General features: G+C 42.1%; 1 long non-coding RNA gene across 1 annotated transcript in view; it reads right to left on the bottom strand.

The window, feature by feature from the left end:
• The window catches only part of LOC127572804 (uncharacterized), a 37,101-nt gene that overhangs the window by 11,330 nt on the left and 6,480 nt on the right, over window positions 1-19,291 (bottom strand). The window contains exon 2 of the long non-coding RNA XR_007956694.1: window positions 11,893-11,908. This is a non-coding gene — a long non-coding RNA (uncharacterized LOC127572804). The remainder of the gene's footprint in view (window positions 1-11,892; window positions 11,909-19,291) is intronic.

Raw genomic sequence — 19,291 nt, 5'->3', positions numbered from 1 at the left:
CTGGAAAAATATCAATAGTAATTGGGTTTTATTAATGGCTGTATGAAATTCATAAAATGAAAATCTTATGTACACTGCAGTGATTAGGCTATACTAATGCAATAGTGTACTAAAAAAATTACAAGTCAATGTACAACACATTCCCAATGATACTGGTGAACTACCTTCTGTGGAGAAACTGGAAATATTGAGATGACTTCCACTAAAGCAGAGACGGCTAAGGGCTATTTTTAATATGATTTTTAAATTGATGGAATAAATAGAAGACTCTGCGAGGATTGTGATAAGGACTTGGTGGGGGTGGAAAACGACTGTCAAGTGTGAGGGATCATAGTGTTAAGGCAACAACCAAACTACCATGACCAGCAAGAACTTCTTCAAAGAAGATTTCATTTAAAAGTATACAACCTAATCTTTGATGAATATAAGCTAAAAGAGGTCAAATAGTTAAATATTCATTGGTAATTGGGGAGCATTTCATAAGTCCCTGAGGCAATTATAGAATGTGGCATCCAGACACTGATGCCTGGTCATGCTTGACAAAGCCACTCCAAACCCAGATGAAGTCCCTTGGTTTATCCCTTAGAGGTAAAAGTCACCACCTTGCCATGGTACTGAAGCAAACCTGAAAGCCTGCTCTGATTCCAGGCAATGTTCACCACCCAGCTCACTGCTGACTTCAAGTTCAACTTTAAATCAACACCTAATATAGCCCCATCATCCCAGGTCAAAATCCTAATCTCCTTGGCTGAATGTTCAACTAACTTTGCCACACTCTGCTGATACCAAATCAAACTTGAAATCAATATCTTAAAAATAACTCTCATCCCATGTCCAGCCTCTTAAGCAAGGAACCAGTAAATACTACTGTCACCAATTGATACATAGTCATGCCGACCTAGAAAAAATACTGAACTGAGCTGGAAAGGCACAGACCAGCTTAACCTGAACCCAAATATTTTGGCAGAACATTGACCCAACCTGAACCCAACATGTGGTCAGGTTCTTTCAGTGCAAGTTGGGTAACCAAGTGCTCAACTGGAGGTTGCATGAGATGTGCTGCTGACTGTAGGCACCCTGGAGATTCAGTATAAACCCAGTTCTGTTTTTTGAATTGAGGGCTGCCCTCAGCATGCAGGATCTTTGAAAATTGTTTCTTGAAGTAGTTGTTCTACAAGAACAGAAGGGCAAAATTTAAGAAGCTGATAACCACCTGCAGAACTTAATGGAAGCCAGTACAAAGAGGCTTTGGATCCATTTGTCTTAAAGGTTGTACTCTTTATTTGAGAAATAGCACATGGTGCAATTATATGAAAAGCTTTGTCCATGTGAAATGGCAAATCACAGTATGAGGGAATCCCAAATTTAAGGGGATAGTTTTGCAACAATGACTGCCAAGTTATGAGGATCACATGCACAGTCAACAACCAAACAACTGTAACTAATAAAAGCTGCTCCAGAAAATATTTCACTTAAAATCACACAGCATAATCTTCAATGAATATACAGGGGCTCCCCAGGTTACGAATGACCTGACTTACAGAAATCTGACCTTACACAAATTCTCATACATTTTTAAAGCATTTTTCATGCTGGTAAATTATAATAATGTTTAATGTTATTCATTGATGACTAGATACAGTATACCATTAGTTTAATTATGGGTAGTGTTAGAGCGATTATTCAATGAAATGAAGAAATAGTAGCAGGTGTATGTGGAGCAATGTGATGTGGATAGCTGCAGAAGGTGGATGTTTCTGACTTATGGACAGTTCTCAGGAATGTAACTCAGGAACTACCTGTCAAATGATTATCATACATTCAATGGTAATTTCATAAGATAATTCAGAACTAACCAAGAGCAAACTATGTACTGACCAAATGTTATCCACAATGCATATGTTAAGATCTTTTTTTTAAATCCCACTCACACACCAAGAGAGATTGCACCTTAAAAAAATTGTCTCATGTTGCACTCAAGTGATCCTATCCAATGGACTGCCAACCTGGCCAATGGTTCCATGACATTGGCTTCCTTTCTGAATATGATAAGTATCAGTTTCCGTCCTTCATAGTTGGTTGAAGGTACATCATGTTCCTTCCCAATTATTCCCAGGCCTGGCACATCCTTTGTCAGTCATGCACAGCAACAGCAAGGATAAAATGCAAAAAAAGGCAATAGGGTATTAGAGTACATAAAGGTCTTTGCCTCTCATGCTAAGAGATGTACCTCAGTGCAGAAACGTATAGAAGGGAGGGCAAACAATCAAAAGTGCTGGTTCACATAGGAACAAATAGCAGGAAATAATACTACCACAGCGTGGTGGTGCAGCAGTTTCCTCGGCAGCTCCACAGTTTCCTTGGAAGCTCCACAGTTTCCTTCCACATCCCAAAGATGCACAGGTACACTGACTGGCCCCCATAAATTAAAACTTAGTATTGGTTTTTGGCAAAAAGAATCAAAGGGTAGTTTATGGGCTTGTGTGGGAGACTAAGTTGCAAGGGTAGAAGGAGAGGGAACTGATGGGAGCTAGCATGGACCTGATGGACCAAATGGCCCCTTTCTGAGTCATTATAAGTATGAACTCTTCAAAGGTCACTGCCAAAAATAGTCTGAAAGATACAGATACAGACCAGAAATGTGCAGACACAGAAACTGAGAGAATGAGATGGTTTTCATGGATAATGATGCAATGAAGCATGATTCGCAGAGTTATGGAAGGTGCTGACAGCCATTATGGTACGGTCTCATAAAAATTGTTGCCATATTTGTGGTATTTGATATCTTTACCTGAGTGAGAAATACACACACTTTGCATAAAACAAAGTGTATCCAGAGTTGATGGCAAGTGTTATATTGGTTGTCCATTCCTGTTGCTAAGCAAACATCATTAAGGTCTTTAAAATGACATCATAATAGTATGATTCATATACATAGCCAATTTATTCCTGTGTTATTAAGTTACTTGGATATTCAGTGAATAGAGTTGACACAAGGCTCTTATGAAACTTTGGATCAATAGTAAAACCTGAAGATTTTGGCGTACATTCTCTACACTCAGTCATCATGAGCAGTTCTCAGGTCGATGCAGCAACGAACACCAAGATCAAAATGTGAGAAAATGATTGAATTTCTCATACTATAAGCTGCATTAAGTACTTATGTTACTTGTATTTTCCTTACACGGGAAAAATGTCATATTGGTCAGCATTAAATTTCAGGATTTTATGTTAATTTTTTTCCATCAAAATATTAAGATAGTATGCCAAAGGGTTGTGGATGCTTAGTGGTTCAATATTCCTATACTTTACTTTCTGTCCATCAAACAAAGCTTAAAACTTACTAAAATAGTATCCTGAATCTTATGAGTCCTAATTTTGTACAATAATTTATTTTGATGCATCTTATTGAATGCATTTCTGAAAATCCAAATGAACTACATCCATTAATTCATCCCCCATCAACCTTGCCATCTACAAGATCATTGGGTTAGGCATCAACATTTGTAAATAAGTCATTCTGGCAGCAGGAAAAAAAAAGACCTTGTGGGATACATTAAATGGGAAGTGAAAAAGCAAAATTGTGATACATAATAACTCTGAAAAAATCAAGTAAACAAGTACCAGGTGGAAAGAGTTGGAGGCAAAAATCACAAAAAAAATTAAATAGCCCAAAGCCAGTTTATTTTTAGTGAACTAAACACAGAGATTCGAATATCTTCTTGTTTCTACGTTTCTAAGCTATTTTGATATCCATACCTTATAAAATACCAATCAAGGTACAAAATTTTATTTACATTTAACTGAATTGGTAGGCTGTAACAAGTGGAATGCAGCAAGGATCGGTGCAGGGACCTCATTAATTTATAATTTGTAATCAATGATTTAAACAAGGAGTTCATTAATTTGTTAATGATGGAAGGTTAGATGGGAAAGTAAACTGAGGGGAGGATATAGAAAATATGCATAGGGGTAGAGCTAGGTGCGTGAGTGGTAAATGGAAATTTTTTTAAAAAGCTGCTGCTGCTGGAAATCTGAAATAAAAATAGAAAATGCTGGAAACAGCCAGCAGGTCAGGGAGGATCTGTCAAAAGAGAAAGAGATTCCGGGTTGGAGACCCTTCATCAGAAGGGAGATGGAGGGAATGGTCCTTTATAAGAAGGGAGTAGAGATATTTCTTCACTCAGGGGTTTACGAATCTTTGGAATTTTCATCCTATGGACTGTGGATGCTCAGAAATTATGTATATTCAAGACTGAGATGAATGGGCCTTTGGGAATCAAGAGAAATGGGAATCAAAAGAATTGGGATTTCCGTGGGAGGACAGAGTTGAGGTAGATTAAGCCGCACGGTGGTGCAGTTAGTCGAGTTGTACCTCAGAGATCCAGTGACCAGGGTTTCATCCTGACCTCCAGTGCTAACTGTATGGAGATTGCATGTTCTCTCTGAGATCACATGGGTTTCCTTCAGATGCTCTGCATTCCTCGCACATCCCAAAGGTTTATTGGTTGCCCATAGTAAATTGCTCTTAGTGTATGGGTGAGTGGTAGAATCTGAGAGTGTTGCTGGGAAGATGGGAAGAATAAAATGGGATTAGAGGAGGAAATGGTGTAAATGGGTGCTCGATGGTCGGCACAGACTCAGTGGAATGAAGGACCTGTTTCTATGTGGTATGACTCTTGATCAGCCAAGATCATATTGATCAGTAGAGTAGGCTAAAAGGACCAAACAGTCTATATAGTTTCTTACTTTCTTATTCATCATAATAACAAAAATTCAAGAACTATATGCTTCCTATGCAAACACTGATATTTTCTCAGGATTATGAATGTTGGCTGTACAAATAATGTTCCACCAAATGAGTCTTACATAGAAAAGACAGATTAGCATACCCCAATGGTTTTCAGTTTTTGGGCAGGTTTGATCCAATTGTGAAACATTTTAAATAAACAATGTCTTCATTTGTTAATGGTTCAGTGGGTAAGACAAACCTGCAATATGATGTATCAAGCTCTGACAAATGTAAATAAAGAGAGAAGGCTCTTACAAGAGAGAAGCATTCTGCTCTTAAAGAGAGAAGCATCCTGCCCCGAAACAATTGCAGTCCTACCAGAACATCATTTTGACCTTCAATATAACTTTACCTGGAATAATGTATACATGAGGTACAAATCAGTTCAGGTATTCATTGCAAAACTACAGTGGTTTACAGCAGTAACTTAGGCCCTAAAGTGAGATCACAGATTTGATAATATTCCGGTCTTTAAAATGTATTTACAGTATGTAGGCATCATGGCAATGGGTAAAGGCAGTTTTCAGAGAAAAAGCAGGGGCATTAGGGAAAAAGATCACAGAAGATGCTACAATCAAGATAAGAAATGAGAATTTGATTTATTCAATAACATTAGCTCTGAAGATTGCTTATCAGTAAGTTATCGAATAATAAAAATGATAATAAAAGAAATAAAATGATTTGCCATATGTTATGATAGCTGTAGAACATGGAGCATAGAATAGGAACAGGCCCTGCAGCCCATGGTATCCGTGCCGACCAGGATGCCAGTCAAAACTAATTCCATTTGCCTGCACATGATCTGTATCCCTCCATTCCCTGCTTGTTCATGTGCCTGTCTAAAAGCTTTTTAAACAAATTAAAAGCCTCTAAGAATTGAAATATTATATCTTTTAAATAATAATTTTCAAATAAGGCATGTTTTAAGCAAAATTTGAGCTGATTTTTCTTTTTACTACTCTTTTTCTAGTTGTAATGAAGCTCATATTCCAGTTTTCTCAGTCCTTCACCCTTGTATTCCAAGACGCTATGTAATGCCATGGAAACAGAACATGAAAAACAGGAGGCTTATTTTACTGGTATGTTTCAACAAATCACTGCAAACAATATTTTATGATTGAGGACTTAAATATTCCTAAAAGGAGGTTAAAATAAAAGCACACTCTGGGTGGCGTTATCTGGCAAACTTGTAAACATCCTGAAGAAGGAATATCATCTACCACAAACTCACTCAGTGTTTTTACATGTACTGCTGACATTAAAAACATCATTAAGGACTTCATCAACAAGGTTGTTGTTCTAGCACCATAACACAAGTTTCATGATCTCTTTCCTGTACTCCAATCTCATCATTGCTGATCTAGCCAATAACAATGGTATCATCAGTGAACTTAAAGATCAAGTTGGCGCTGTATCTGGCCACACAGACATGGGTATACAGGAAGTAGACCAGGGGAATGAGTGCACAATCCTGCGGAGCACCAGTGTTGACCAATTCTAACCAAGTGAGGTCTGCCAGTCAGGATGTCTAGAAGCCAGTTGCAGATGGGGGCCCCCAAGGCCAAGGTCCAAGAGTTTAGAGATGAGCTTATTAGGTATAATGGTGTTGAAGGCTGAGCTGTATTCAATGAAATGCATCCTGACGTATGTATTCCTATTGTCATGGTGATCCAGAGCTGAATGTAATGCAAGGGAGATGGCTTCCTTCATAGACCTATTTCTACTGTATGCAAATTGCAATTGGTGTTGTTTTGGATATTTTAAACTGAAGATTACTGTAGGAAGGAGAAATGTGAAAAGGATTGCTGGAGTGAATTCAAGAAAATGCAGAAACTAATTAAGGGACAAATAAATATGTATATAATAGGATGTCAGTGAAGCTAACCCTAACAGTACTGCTGTATTTTAGGAGCACATCAGGAAAGCAATCCTTACAGATAAGAACTACAAGGTTGATTTGTAGTATCAGAAGTCTGAGTGATGACTTTCTACAGAATTCTGCAATTTTCAATTAAGAATAGAGATTGTTATGGATACAGTTAAAAAAAATTAACCTTGAAGATTAAATTTAACTTTTAAACGGCCTGAGTAAAATTAGGAATCATGGATTTAAAACTAATGAGAGATAATTTTAGAATTGACATAAGGAAATTCTTCTTCCTGTCAGAAATAAGCAGTAATAAAACTCCATAGGCAGTAATAAAAATGAAACCCTTGGAATCATCTGAGAGACAACTCCATGCCATACAGATCTCAATTATTTTTTATTGATTTATTTACTTTCCCTTTCTTAGCATCAAAATGTACACAACATTCCAAATGATGGTGTGGAGGAGAGCCTATTCTGGGAAAAACGTGAAAGACTTTGCCATGGAGAGGACAGGCTTTGCCTTGAAGATCAAATGGACCAACTGACCCCAGGCAATATGCTTTATATTCCTCACTCATCCCATCTCTCCCGATACCGGAGTACCATGATACGTCGTTGGGGCAGATCTCGTGTCTAGACACTTTCTGTCTGAGGACATTTCTAAATTGTTTGGCCAATATATGAGAAGTAGTTGGTATTTCTGGGCCTGCTAACTGCTAGTCAGTAGTTGTTAATTGTTGCACTTATTCCAATAAATAGCCATATCACTGTATCAATAAAATTGTAGCATTAACTTGCTTGCTGATGTGTTTAGTTACTGTATGTATTCAGAATAGAAATAAATAAGCAAATCAACAGAAATTAAACTAAATGACCTGATTTACCACAATATAGCAGTCAGCAGGTTGGACGGAATTGGCAAAACTTCTGATGTAATTTTTTTTAGGGCAGATCTTAAAGGCCAAAGAATTTTCTAATTTTGTCCCGATGTGGCACTTTGCCTGAAAGCAATATATGTTGTACATTTGGTGCATGTAATTTTGCAGCCATTTTAATAATTAATGCTAAAATTGTATCTGACTAATGCACAAAATTCCGTTATGTATTACTAGTGTACAACCCTTCCCAACAGGAACAAAATTTATCCTTCTAAAATCAGACTTAACGTTAAATATAACTGCTTTAATGTACCATGCTTAGCCATTGTAGAAGTCCAGCAACATTTGGGATGATGAGAGATTGGGTAAACTTGGGTTACATCCTTCAGGATAATGGGTCTCCAAATGAGGTGCTTTAAATAATAAAGATAATTTACAGAACAGGTACAGAGGAAGAAGGAATCATAAAAAATATTTGTGGCAATAAGATAAGCAATTTTGTAAAAATAAGATTAAAATAAGATTTTGGAAATTGGGACTCCAAAAGGCAATAAATTTGAATCAAATGCAGTATTTGAAAGAGAAATAGATACTCATTTGGAAAATAAAAATTTAACAATGATATTGGGAAAGGTGGAGAATCCTGCTTTAAATAAAAAATGCTAAGAAGGAACATACGTGATGGGCCTACAGGTGTCCTATTGTTCGTAAATTCCTCAATTCATACCTGTGCTTCTTAAATTATTAAATGTACTAAATTGCATTAGTACATCAAATGCTTACATTGCACTTTTCAAAAAAGCTTAATGAAACAATCTTTAACCTAGTCCCAGATGCAAAACTCCATATTTACATAATGATCTCCTCCTGCAAGATTTACTTAACTGCCATGAAAAATCGGATATTAAAAACTAGCAAATTAAATCAAAAGCTGTTATTTGGTTCATCTATAAAAATTAAGGAAGCAAGAAAGAGGGTAAAAGTAAGGCACAGTTAAGCTTAATGATATTTGCAGGCAGAGCTTGACGGTATCAAAGCATCTGAAAATAATGATGCATTTCAAACAACAGTTCAGGAAAGGGTGGGTTATGTGCCATTTTTGCCCGTGGCCCCTTCAGCACCAGTGATCCTTTATATTCAAGCCTTTATCGCAATTCACTGTCCTTGCACATGAAAACACAAAGCTCTTTCATCCACTAAATGATATTGCTGGGCTAGCAAAGAAAATTAGGTAGGGGCAAGGGATCACAGGCTGGCTATGGGGACTGCAGTTGAATGAGGACCCTGAAGTCTGGGGTGGGGGAGGTGGGGTGGGGCAGAAGAACGGGGTAAGGGTAATGGAGCAGCAAGGAAAAGGACGACTTTAGTCAGAAGCACTTGCATAAACAGGTCTGCTGAATTCTGAAGGTTCAAAAGATTTAGGAAAGCAATCTCTTAAACGCAGCTGATCTTTAACAGATCCCTCTTGTCTATCCCTAATTAACCTATGCTTTTCTAAATGCTTGTTTAAAATTTGATTTTTACTGTTAAACCATAGAACCATAGAACCATACAGCACAAAACAGGCCCTTCAGCCCACCATGTTGTGCAGTCCATCAAACCACCCTCACACTATCTAACCCTTTTCTCCCGCATATCCCTCTATCTCACATTCCTCCATGTGCCTATCCAACAAACTCTTGAACTTGTCCAATGTATCTGCCTCCACCACCACCCCAGGCAGTGCATTCCATGCACCAACCACTCTCTGGGTGAAAAACCTCCCCCTGACATCTCCCCTGAACCTCCCACCCATAACCTTAAAGCCATGCCCCCTCGTCTTGAGCATTGGTGCCCTGGGAAGGAGGCACTGGCTGTCTACTCTATCTATTCCTCTCAATATTTTATATAGCTCTATCATGTCTCCTCTCATCCTCCTCCTTTCCAGTGAATAAAGCCCTAGCACCTTAAGCATGTGCTCATATTCCATACGCTCTAATCCAGGCAGCATCCTGGTAAATCTTATCTGCACCCTCTCCAACGCCTCCACATCCTTCCTATAATGTGGCGACCAAAACTGAACACAGTACTCTAAGTGTGGTCTAACTAGAGTTTTGTAAAGCTGCATCATCACTTCGCGGCTCTTAAACTCAATCCCACGATTTATGAAAGCTAACATCCCATAGGCCTTCTTAACTGCTCTATCCACCTGTGAGGCAACTTTCAGTGAACTGTAAATATGAACCCACAGATCCCTCTGCTCCTCTACACTGCCAAGTACCTTGCCATTTACCTTGTACTCTGCCCTGGAGTTTGTCCTTCCAAAGTGTACCACCTCACACTTCTCCAGATTGAACTCCATCTACCACTTCTCAGCCCAGCTCTGCATCCTATCAATATCCCTCTGTAAGTTCCGACAGCCCTCCACACTATCCACAACACCGCCGATCTTAGTGTCCTCTGCAAACTTACTAACCCAGCCTTCCACCCCCTCATCTAAGTCATCTATAAATATCACAAAAAGTAGAGGTCCCAGAACCGATCCCTGTGGGACACCACTAGTCACTGCCCTCCAATCCGAGGCCACTCCCTCCACTACAACCCTCTGCTTTCTAGGCAAGCCAATTCCTAATCCACACAGCCAAGCTTCCCTGGATCCCTTGGCCTCCGACCTTCTGAAGAAGCCTACCATGAGGAACCTTATCAAACGCCTTACTAAAATCCATAGAGACCACATCCACCGCACTACCCTCATCAATCTTCCTGGTCACCTCCTCAAAGAACTCTATCAGGCTTGTGAGGCAAGATCTTCCCTTCACAAAGCCATGCTGGCTGTCCCTAATCAGTCCATGATTCTCTAGGTGTTCATAGATCCTATCCCTTAGAATCCTTTCTAACAGCTTACCCACCACAGATATAAGGCTCACCGGTCTGTAATTCCCTGGACTATCCCTACTACCTTTTTTGAACAAGGGGACAACATTCGCCACCCTCCAATCCTCCGGCACCATCCCCGTGGACAACGAGGACTCAAAGATCCTTACCAGCGGTTCAACAATCTCCTCCCTCGCCTCTCAAAGCAGCCTGGGGAAAATCCCGTCAGGCCCCGGAGATTTATCCATCTTGATATTATTTAACAACTTCAACACATCCTCTCTCTTGATATCTACAACCTTGAGAACATTACCCTTACCAGCACTCCCTTCCGTGTCATCAAGACCCCTCTCCTTGGTGAATACCGAAGAGAAGTCTTCATTGAGAACTTCTCCCACTTCCGCCGCCTCCAGACACATTCTCCCACCTTTGTCTTTAATCGGACCTACCTTTACCCTAGCCATCCTCCTACCCTTCACATACGTGAAAAAGGCCTTGGGGTTTTCCTTAACCCTACTAGCCAACGCCTTTTCATGTCCCCTTCTAGCTCTCCTCAGCCCTTTCTTAAGTTCCTTCCTCGCTACTCTATATTCCTCACGGGCCCTGTCTGAACCTTGCTGCTTATACCTTATGTATGCTACCTTCTTCTCCCTAACTAGTCGTTCCACCTCTCTCGTCACCCACGGTTGCTTCACCCTGCCATTCCTTCTCTGCCTCACCAGGACATATTTATCCCTAACATCCTGCATAAGATCCCTGAACATCGACCACATCTCCATGGTACGTTTCCCTTCAAAAAGGACATCCCAATTTACACTCCCAAGTTCTCTCCTTATAGCCTCATAGTTCTCCCTTCCCCAATGAAATATCTTCTTGATTTCACCAGGTAGTAAATACATTTTTCCACATTATAAAGCATAGATTATTGTATTACTTGGTTACCAATGACTGACCCAAGGATTTCTGTGCTTTGGAGTTTTGTATCCAAATCCTTATTAAATTCTATCTCTCCTTCTGGAATGTTCAACAATCAATGGCTCCCTTCCTGACCAATCAAAGCCTATATACCATCTGCAAATGGAAAATTAGGAATGTGATAAAATACCCAAGGTTGACATGGATGGGTGAACCTGTAGCAACACCCGAGACAATTTAGAACAGAACTATTTATACTGTTTGGTCTGCCAGCAGGTTCAATGTTCACCTCCTCCATCACTGCATTCTGTGACTGGCCTTTAGCAACTTACCAAGTATCTCCCTCTCGCCACCAAGAGGTCTAAAAGTGATGAGGGAATACGGCCACCTTCAAATTCCCTACAAAATCATTAACCATCCTGACTTGGACACAAAGCGGCATTCTTTCATTATTGAATCAGTATTTGGTAGTTCTATACTTAAAAGCACTACAGAAAGAGTATTAGCACAAGGCTGTAGAGGTTCACAAAAGACCCATCAGCTCCTCCTTGTTGCAATTAGAGAAAGAATAATCATGAGCTTACCAGTGATGCCAGTGTCCTGAAATTAAAGAAGAAAGGCTGATGATGTTGTTGTTGCTTTCTTGGTTTTGAACTGTAAGAACCTAAGAGCACATTGTTTATTGTTTACTGATAATAATATCTTCCTTTTGACATTTTATGTACAATAAGCACACATGCATATAGAATGCAATTAAAACAATTTAGGCAGAGAGGCTATGATCTGGAACTCACTGCATGCAAGGGTATGGAAGCAATCAGGACTTTCAAAGGGGTATTGAAATGACATCTAAGGGAAAATAATTTTCAGGGCTACAGGAAAAGAATGGGGGAATGAGACTGACTTCTGTAAAGAGTCAAAAATCTCCTTCCGTGCCATAACAATTCCCTGATTCTCTGATCCACTTGTATCAGACGGAGTATTATAATGCATTTTAATGTAGCTATTGCACTGCAACATGCAGGACATCCTAGAATTCTGCCAAACAACCCCAGACAAAAATTATCATTTCCAAAATCAGAGAGTATCAATTATCTTTTGACTGGAAGCAGAATGGTTTTTGTCAGAAATGAAGACGTATGTATTTTTTTTCTTTTTGTCCCAAAGCTCACAGCAGTAGTGACTACAGATTGTTTAATTTTACAACAATAGATTGGGAGAAATACCATTGAAACCTCTCACAGGCATTTGGTACCCATGCCCAAACCACTGCACTATCAGCAGTAGAGTGGCATATCAGAATTTCAGCTCCCATTCAATTATGTGTAACCACAATCATAACAAACTATTTTCAACTTTATTATGTTAACTTTTGGCGGCAGCAGGAATCCAAGTTAACATTTCATTAACATTAACTACCTGGGGTGTTACTGGATCTGATGATATCAAGTTGCTTGTAACTCAAATGTTGACATAAGCTGATATTTTTTCAAAAGAACATAACACAATCTGCCATTAGGCAAACTCTTTTATTGTATTTTAACAGGTTCTTTGCTGATTTCACAAATTACGGTTGTTACAGCAAGATATCGATGTCCAGTTTCATACTTTATAGAAGTAATAATTTATAAATGAATTAATTCTAATTCTGAGGCTAGTTGTAATGTTGGGGCTGTTTGTAAACACTATACAACCACCATCACACTATTCAAACCTAACACATCCTGCAATTAACTGGATTTAACATGAAAGAAACTAACTTTCACATCTTTAACATAAAGTTTAAAAAAACATGTTTTAAATATTTATTTAATATTCCACTTAGCTTTCCTTTGCAGGAAGCTGTAGGCCTCTACTTCTCTGCTGCTGAACTCTTGGTCTGTGCCTTTTTCTCATTGGGACTTGGCTTCTCCAGCACATGCTATAAGATACTTTCATTCCCTCAGATACCAGTAGTGGAAACATCTTGTGCAAACTGGAGTTCTTCAAGTTGAAGAAAGACAGAATCCCAGGCTAATGCTGGGCCAGGATTTTATGGCTGAGATCAAAAAATGAGTGAAAGGGACCAACATTTAGATAACTGTATATTAGAGCAGGTTTCACACTCTTGATGAGCTGTGGCCATACGATTCATCAATACCACAAAATATTGTTTCTCCAATACTTTTGTCACTTTACAATGTGTCTTCTGGCTTCATTTTTCATTATCATTCACACCCAAGGTTAAGTCCATTTGTTACAATTTTATGGATCTCAGCAGAATGATTTTAAAAAATATATACATTATTATTTTAGGATCTGGGCCAGCCTTTTGAGCCCTTCCATGATTGCCCTTGTGAAATAAGGGGTGAGCCACATTCTTAAATCACTGCAGTCCTTCTGGTGAAGGTTACCTCTGTGTTAGGGAAGGAGTTCCAGGGTTTAGGCCCAGTGATAAAGGAATAGAAGTATTTTCAAGTCAGGATTGTGTGCAGCTTGGAGGAGATAATACAGGTGGTGGTGTTTCCATGTGCCTTATAGGAACAGGCCCATTGGCTCATGATGTTTGTGCTGAGCAATTTAAACCAATCCCATCTGCCAGCATGTGGTCCATATCCCTCTATTCCCTGCCTTTTCATCTGCCTGTCTAAATGCCTCTTAAATTTTGCTAGCATACCTACTTCCACCACCTCCCCTGGCAATGGATTCTAGGCATGCACAACTCTATAATCAAAAACTTGCCTCACAAATCTCCTTTAAACTTTCACCCTCTCACCTTAATCCAATGATCTCTAGGGCATTATATATCTCTGACTGTAAGAGGCTGAACACATCATATGTACTTTCGAGGCGCTCTGCATTGACATAATGGGATCTGTGGATGGGATCAGAAAGAATCATCACATTCAATGAGTGGTATCTCTTGCAATGAATGAATGTAACATATTCACTATCTAGTGGCATCAGTGCAACATGGAGTCCATCCACAGCCCCAGTTACTCTATGAAAGCCAGTCATCCGATGGAATGCTGTGGACCTCTCAATTTGACAGTGTGATCATTTCGGGGTGTATGAAGTCTGATGTCCTGCGGAATATTGTCTAGGAGTATAGGCCCTCAACGTACTCTGGGCGATGATGCATGTGTCACCATTCCCAGTCAGAAATGATCCAGAGGCATAGAAGTTGAGTGCTCTGGTTACTTTCATGGCTGCTGTCAATGCAGTGTGTGTCACGGAGCAAGGTTGAAGGTTATCCTTTTGATATATCAATGAGTCAACCAATTGTTTCCTTTCTGAAACAAAGTCTTCTCACACAAAGCTCCTCTGAAATCATTTTTGTAGGGGAGCCACTGCCTGTTAACCCTCTGAGGTGGATAATCAATTCTTTGTCACATCTTTCTTCAAGGATGCCTGACTCTCACTCATCCCTCCATCTAACCAATAGGACACAGACTCCATTCATGCTTTGCATTGTACTTGTAAAAAACTTTTCTTTCTCCTTCAATGCCTTCTTCTATCATTGCCCCAAGACATATAAAAATATGATTAAACAGTCTAACAGCCACATAATTGTGAAAAGAATTCACAACTGTCAAGTTAGCAAGCTCACTTCAGAAAGACATCCATGAAAATGAGATTGCAAAAACAATTTCCAAAGAAAATAACAATACAGAACGCTTAAACAACTAAAAATTGAAATGTACTTTAGCTACTTTATTTGTTTAAAATCAAAAATAAATGTGAGAGCAGAAAACGATTAGAAGCTCTGAGGGATGTGAAGAAAGTACAAAAAGTAGTAGAATACCCTATATGGTAAAGGGTCACCATTTTTAAAAAATTTTACTTACAGCGTGGTAACAGGCCCTTCCAGCCCAATGAGTCCGCGCCGCCCATCTTAAACCCAATTAACCTACCCGTACGTCTTTGCAATGTGGGAGGAAACCGGAGCACCCGGAGGTAACCCACGCAGACACGGGAGAACGTACAAACTCCTTAGAGACAGCGACGGGAATCGAACCCCAATCGCTGGCGCTGTAACAGTGTCACGCTAACCGCTACGCTACCATGTTGAAACATTGGTGGGAATGGGAGCTGGGAGAGAAGAAATAGGAGGAAGTAGTCTTGGAATGCATCACCACCCACATTCACCCTTAACTGCAATGAATGTGTTGATGTAATCTTGATGGATCTCCAAATCTGGAAGGCCTAAGAAGGCCTCAACAGCTATTACACGTGGCATCACACCATTCAATAATTCCTGGACTTAGTTCAGTGAGATTGGCTTGTGCCAACCACAGATGGGAAGATTTAGTTCTATTTCTCTCTCTGTAGATATCTTTATTAGCCACATGTACAACGAAACACACAGTGAAATGCATCTTTTGCATAGAGTGTTCTGGGGGCAACCCGCAAGTGTCACCATGCTTCCGGCACCAACATAGTATGCCCACAACTTCGGTACGTCTTTGGAATGTGGGAGGAAACCGGATCACCCAGAGGAAACCCACACAGTCACAGGAAGAACATACAAACTCCATACAGACAGTGGCCAGAATTGAACCCGGGTCGCTGGTGCTGTAATAGCGTTATGCTAACCACTACACTGCCTCCCAACTACCTAAACTACATTTCAAGCATTTTCTTTTTATTTAAATAGAGTATGCTGCATTGTAAAAACTAATGTTTATAACATGCCATGACTAACTATACCTATTTTGATCAAAGTTACTTGTAATTTTTATTGCTGAGATAACATGGTAAATCTGGCAAATTTCCTTACAAATGTCATCTGTTGGGTTAAGACCTAGTCCTTCCTGGCAAGGGCAAGCCAATTAGCAGTGAATGTACGATAAAAAGAATGCAAGTTTTCATCACTATACACTTTGTTATTAAACATGTATATAGCATATTTATTTTTGTGGTGTGGTACCTACATGTCTCTTATGTACGATTGCCAAATTTTTTATAAGCGGACTGACTTCAGTGATTATGTCTCAAGGTCGAATAGTTTACCAACACATCATTTTATTTATTGAAATCCTCAGGGAAGAAAGGGAGATTGGTGGAAAAGTATTTGTGCCAGGGATTCTGAAAGATGCCTGCCCAATACTGGACAAATGAACCTAACATTGCCTGAAGTATTTATCCACTATTTACTGTGGTACTTCCTGAGCTATATATGAGTTGGGAGAGAATTTTGCATGCTTCAATATTATACAGTTAATATTATACTGTTTTTTTAAAAGAACCATGTGTGGCGACTCACCGTCTAGTCGGGCGAACCGGCTCGGCAGTCGGGTCGCGCGGCGTCGGAGCGACGAGGCCCAAGATGGCGGCGGGCCTCGTCTTTCCGAGCGACGGGGAGAACCCGCGCGCGGGAAAGTCCTGATGACGTAGGACTTACGTCATTGCCTGTTTTTTTTGGGCGGGAGTTTTTCTCCCTTAAAGGGCCCGCACAAGGCGGGACAATAAACCAGTTCTGTTTGGCAATCCTCCGAGTAGAGTCTTGTTTTATTCCGCGGTAGCAACCGCTACATTGGTGACCCCGACGGTCCAAACGGCTTTTGGACCTGCGAAATGGAGACAGCCGCCCAGGTTGGAGACTTCATCCAGTCGCCTCCGGAGGAAGATAAGTACCCGGCTTTCAAAGATCTTTTGATCCGGACCTTCGGCCTCTCCCGTCGTGAGCGCGCCGCCCGCCTGCTTCATCTGGATGGCCTGGGGGACAGATCCCCATCCGCCCTAATGAATGAGATGCTGGCATTGGCCGAGGGACACAAGCCATGCCTGATGTTCGAACAGGCCTTCCTCGAACAGCTCCCCGATGACATCCACTTGTTGTTAGCTGATGCCGACTTCAGCAACCCCCGTGAGGTGGCCGCCCGGGCAGATGTCCTGTGGAGGGCCAAGCGCGAGAGCGGTTCGTCCGTCAGTCAAATCACCAGGCCGCGAGCCCAACGCCTGCCTCGCCCGGCCCCAGCAACCGAGCAGCCACGCCCCAGGAACGCAGACGACGACACGGGTGACCAGCTGTGCTTCTACCATCAGAGGTGGGGTGCGGAGGCCCGTCGATGCCGCCCACCCTGCAAGTTTCAGGGAAACGCCAGGGCCAGCCGCCGCTGATGGCTACGGCGGCTGGCCGCCGACAGAGCCTCCTCTTCGTTCAGGACAAGAAATCTGGACGGCATTTCCTCGTTGATACTGGAGCGGAGGTCAGTATTTTGCCCCCGACAGGCCGCGACACTCGTGACAGGCCACCAGGTCCTCTACTCAATGCCGCCAACGGTACAACGATACGGTCTTTCGGCACCCGTATGCTTCAATTACACTTTGGCGGCAGCCGTTTTACCTGGACCTTTACCCTTGCCACCGTCGCCCGACCACTCCTAGGCGCCGATTTCCTTCGGGCCCACAACCTGTTAGTCGACCTGCGAAGGAAGCGGTTAGTCCACTCTAGCACTCTCCGGACCTATCCCCTGGGAGAAATCAGCCCACCAGCCCCGCGCCTGGACTCCATTACCCTTTCTGGCGACGATTTCGCCAAGCTCCTAGCCGAATTCCCATCGATTTTGGCACCTTCGTTTACAAATTCTCGGCCCACACATGGGGTACGACACCACATCATTACCACAGGGCCATCCCTTCATGCCCGAGCACGACGATTACCTCCAGACAAGCTCCGCCTGGCAAAGGAAGAGTTCCATCACATGGAGGAGCTGGGGATTGTTCGCAGGTCAGACAGCCCCTGGGCCTCCCCCCTGCACATGGTCCCCAAAGCCACCGGAGGGTGGAGGCCCTGCGGCGACTACCGCAGGCTGAATGACGCCACCACCCCGGACCGCTATCCCATCCCTCACATCCAGGACTTCGCAGCGAACTTACACGGGGCGCCACTAGTTGTCCCCGGGGATTTCATACCTGCCCTTCAGGACCAAGGGGAACAACCCCCAGCAGTTCTACAAAGACTGCGCGAGAAGCTCGGCGCCTTGGCCCCGATTCCCACCTCATGGCACGGTCAAGCCCCATCCTGCCAGCCCAAGGAACTACGGGACTGTAAGTTTGTTTTCGTTCGCAGGGGCACACCTCGGGCGCCATTGCAACGACCATATGAGGGACCGTTCCGAGTCATACGGAATAACGGATCCGCTTTTATTTTGGACATTGGAGGCAGGGAACAGGTTTTCACGGCGGACCGCCTCAAACCGGCCCATTTGGATCTGCAACAGCCTGTCGAGGTTGCCACGCCACGACGCAGAGGCCGCCCCCCTAAGCGGCAGCTGGCACAGCCCACGGACCTTGGGGACTGTCTCGCCGGTTCTGGGGGGGGTTGTGTGGCGACTCACCGTCTAGTCGGGCGAACCGGCTCGGCAGTCGGGTCGCGCGGCGTCGGAGCGACGAGGCCCAAGATGGCGGCGGGCCTCGTCTTTCCGAGCGACGGGGAGAACCCGCGCGCGGGAAAGTCCTGATGACGTAGGACTTACGTCATTGCCGGTTTTTTTTTGGGCGGGAGTTTTTCTCCCTTAAAGGGCCCGCACAAGGCGGGACAATAAACCAGTTCTGTTTGGCAATCCTCCGAGTAGAGTCTTGTTTTATTCCGCGGTAGCAACCGCTACACATGTAACAAAACCTGGCACATAGCAGCCATTTCACTCTGTCATTACTGCTATTGCTGGGATGTCCCCAAAGTAATTTATTTAAAAACATTAGGGAGATTGTAGTAACGTTTTATGAATTTTTTTTTAATCAATAGACAAACACATGAACAGGCAGGTAACAGAAGAATGCAGACCATGTGCAGGCAGAAGGGATTAGTTAGATTTGCATCATGGTGAGCACAGACACGGTAGGCCGAAGGGCCTGTTCCTGTGTTGCTCTGTTCTAGTCAAAGTTACCATACTGCAAGGGTCTCATTCACCTTGGAGTCCAGCTAATGATTTGGATAGTCTGCCACAGAGTGGGACCCTCCGAGGCACAGCCCCTTATCGACGGAACCAGGGCGGCGAA

Source organism: Pristis pectinata, chromosome 7 (genome assembly GCF_009764475.1).
Source record: "Pristis pectinata isolate sPriPec2 chromosome 7, sPriPec2.1.pri, whole genome shotgun sequence".
Lineage (NCBI taxonomy): Eukaryota > Metazoa > Chordata > Chondrichthyes > Rhinopristiformes > Pristidae > Pristis > Pristis pectinata.
The sequence above is the reverse complement of the archived record's forward strand: the minus strand, read 5'-3'. Positions and strand labels throughout refer to the sequence as shown.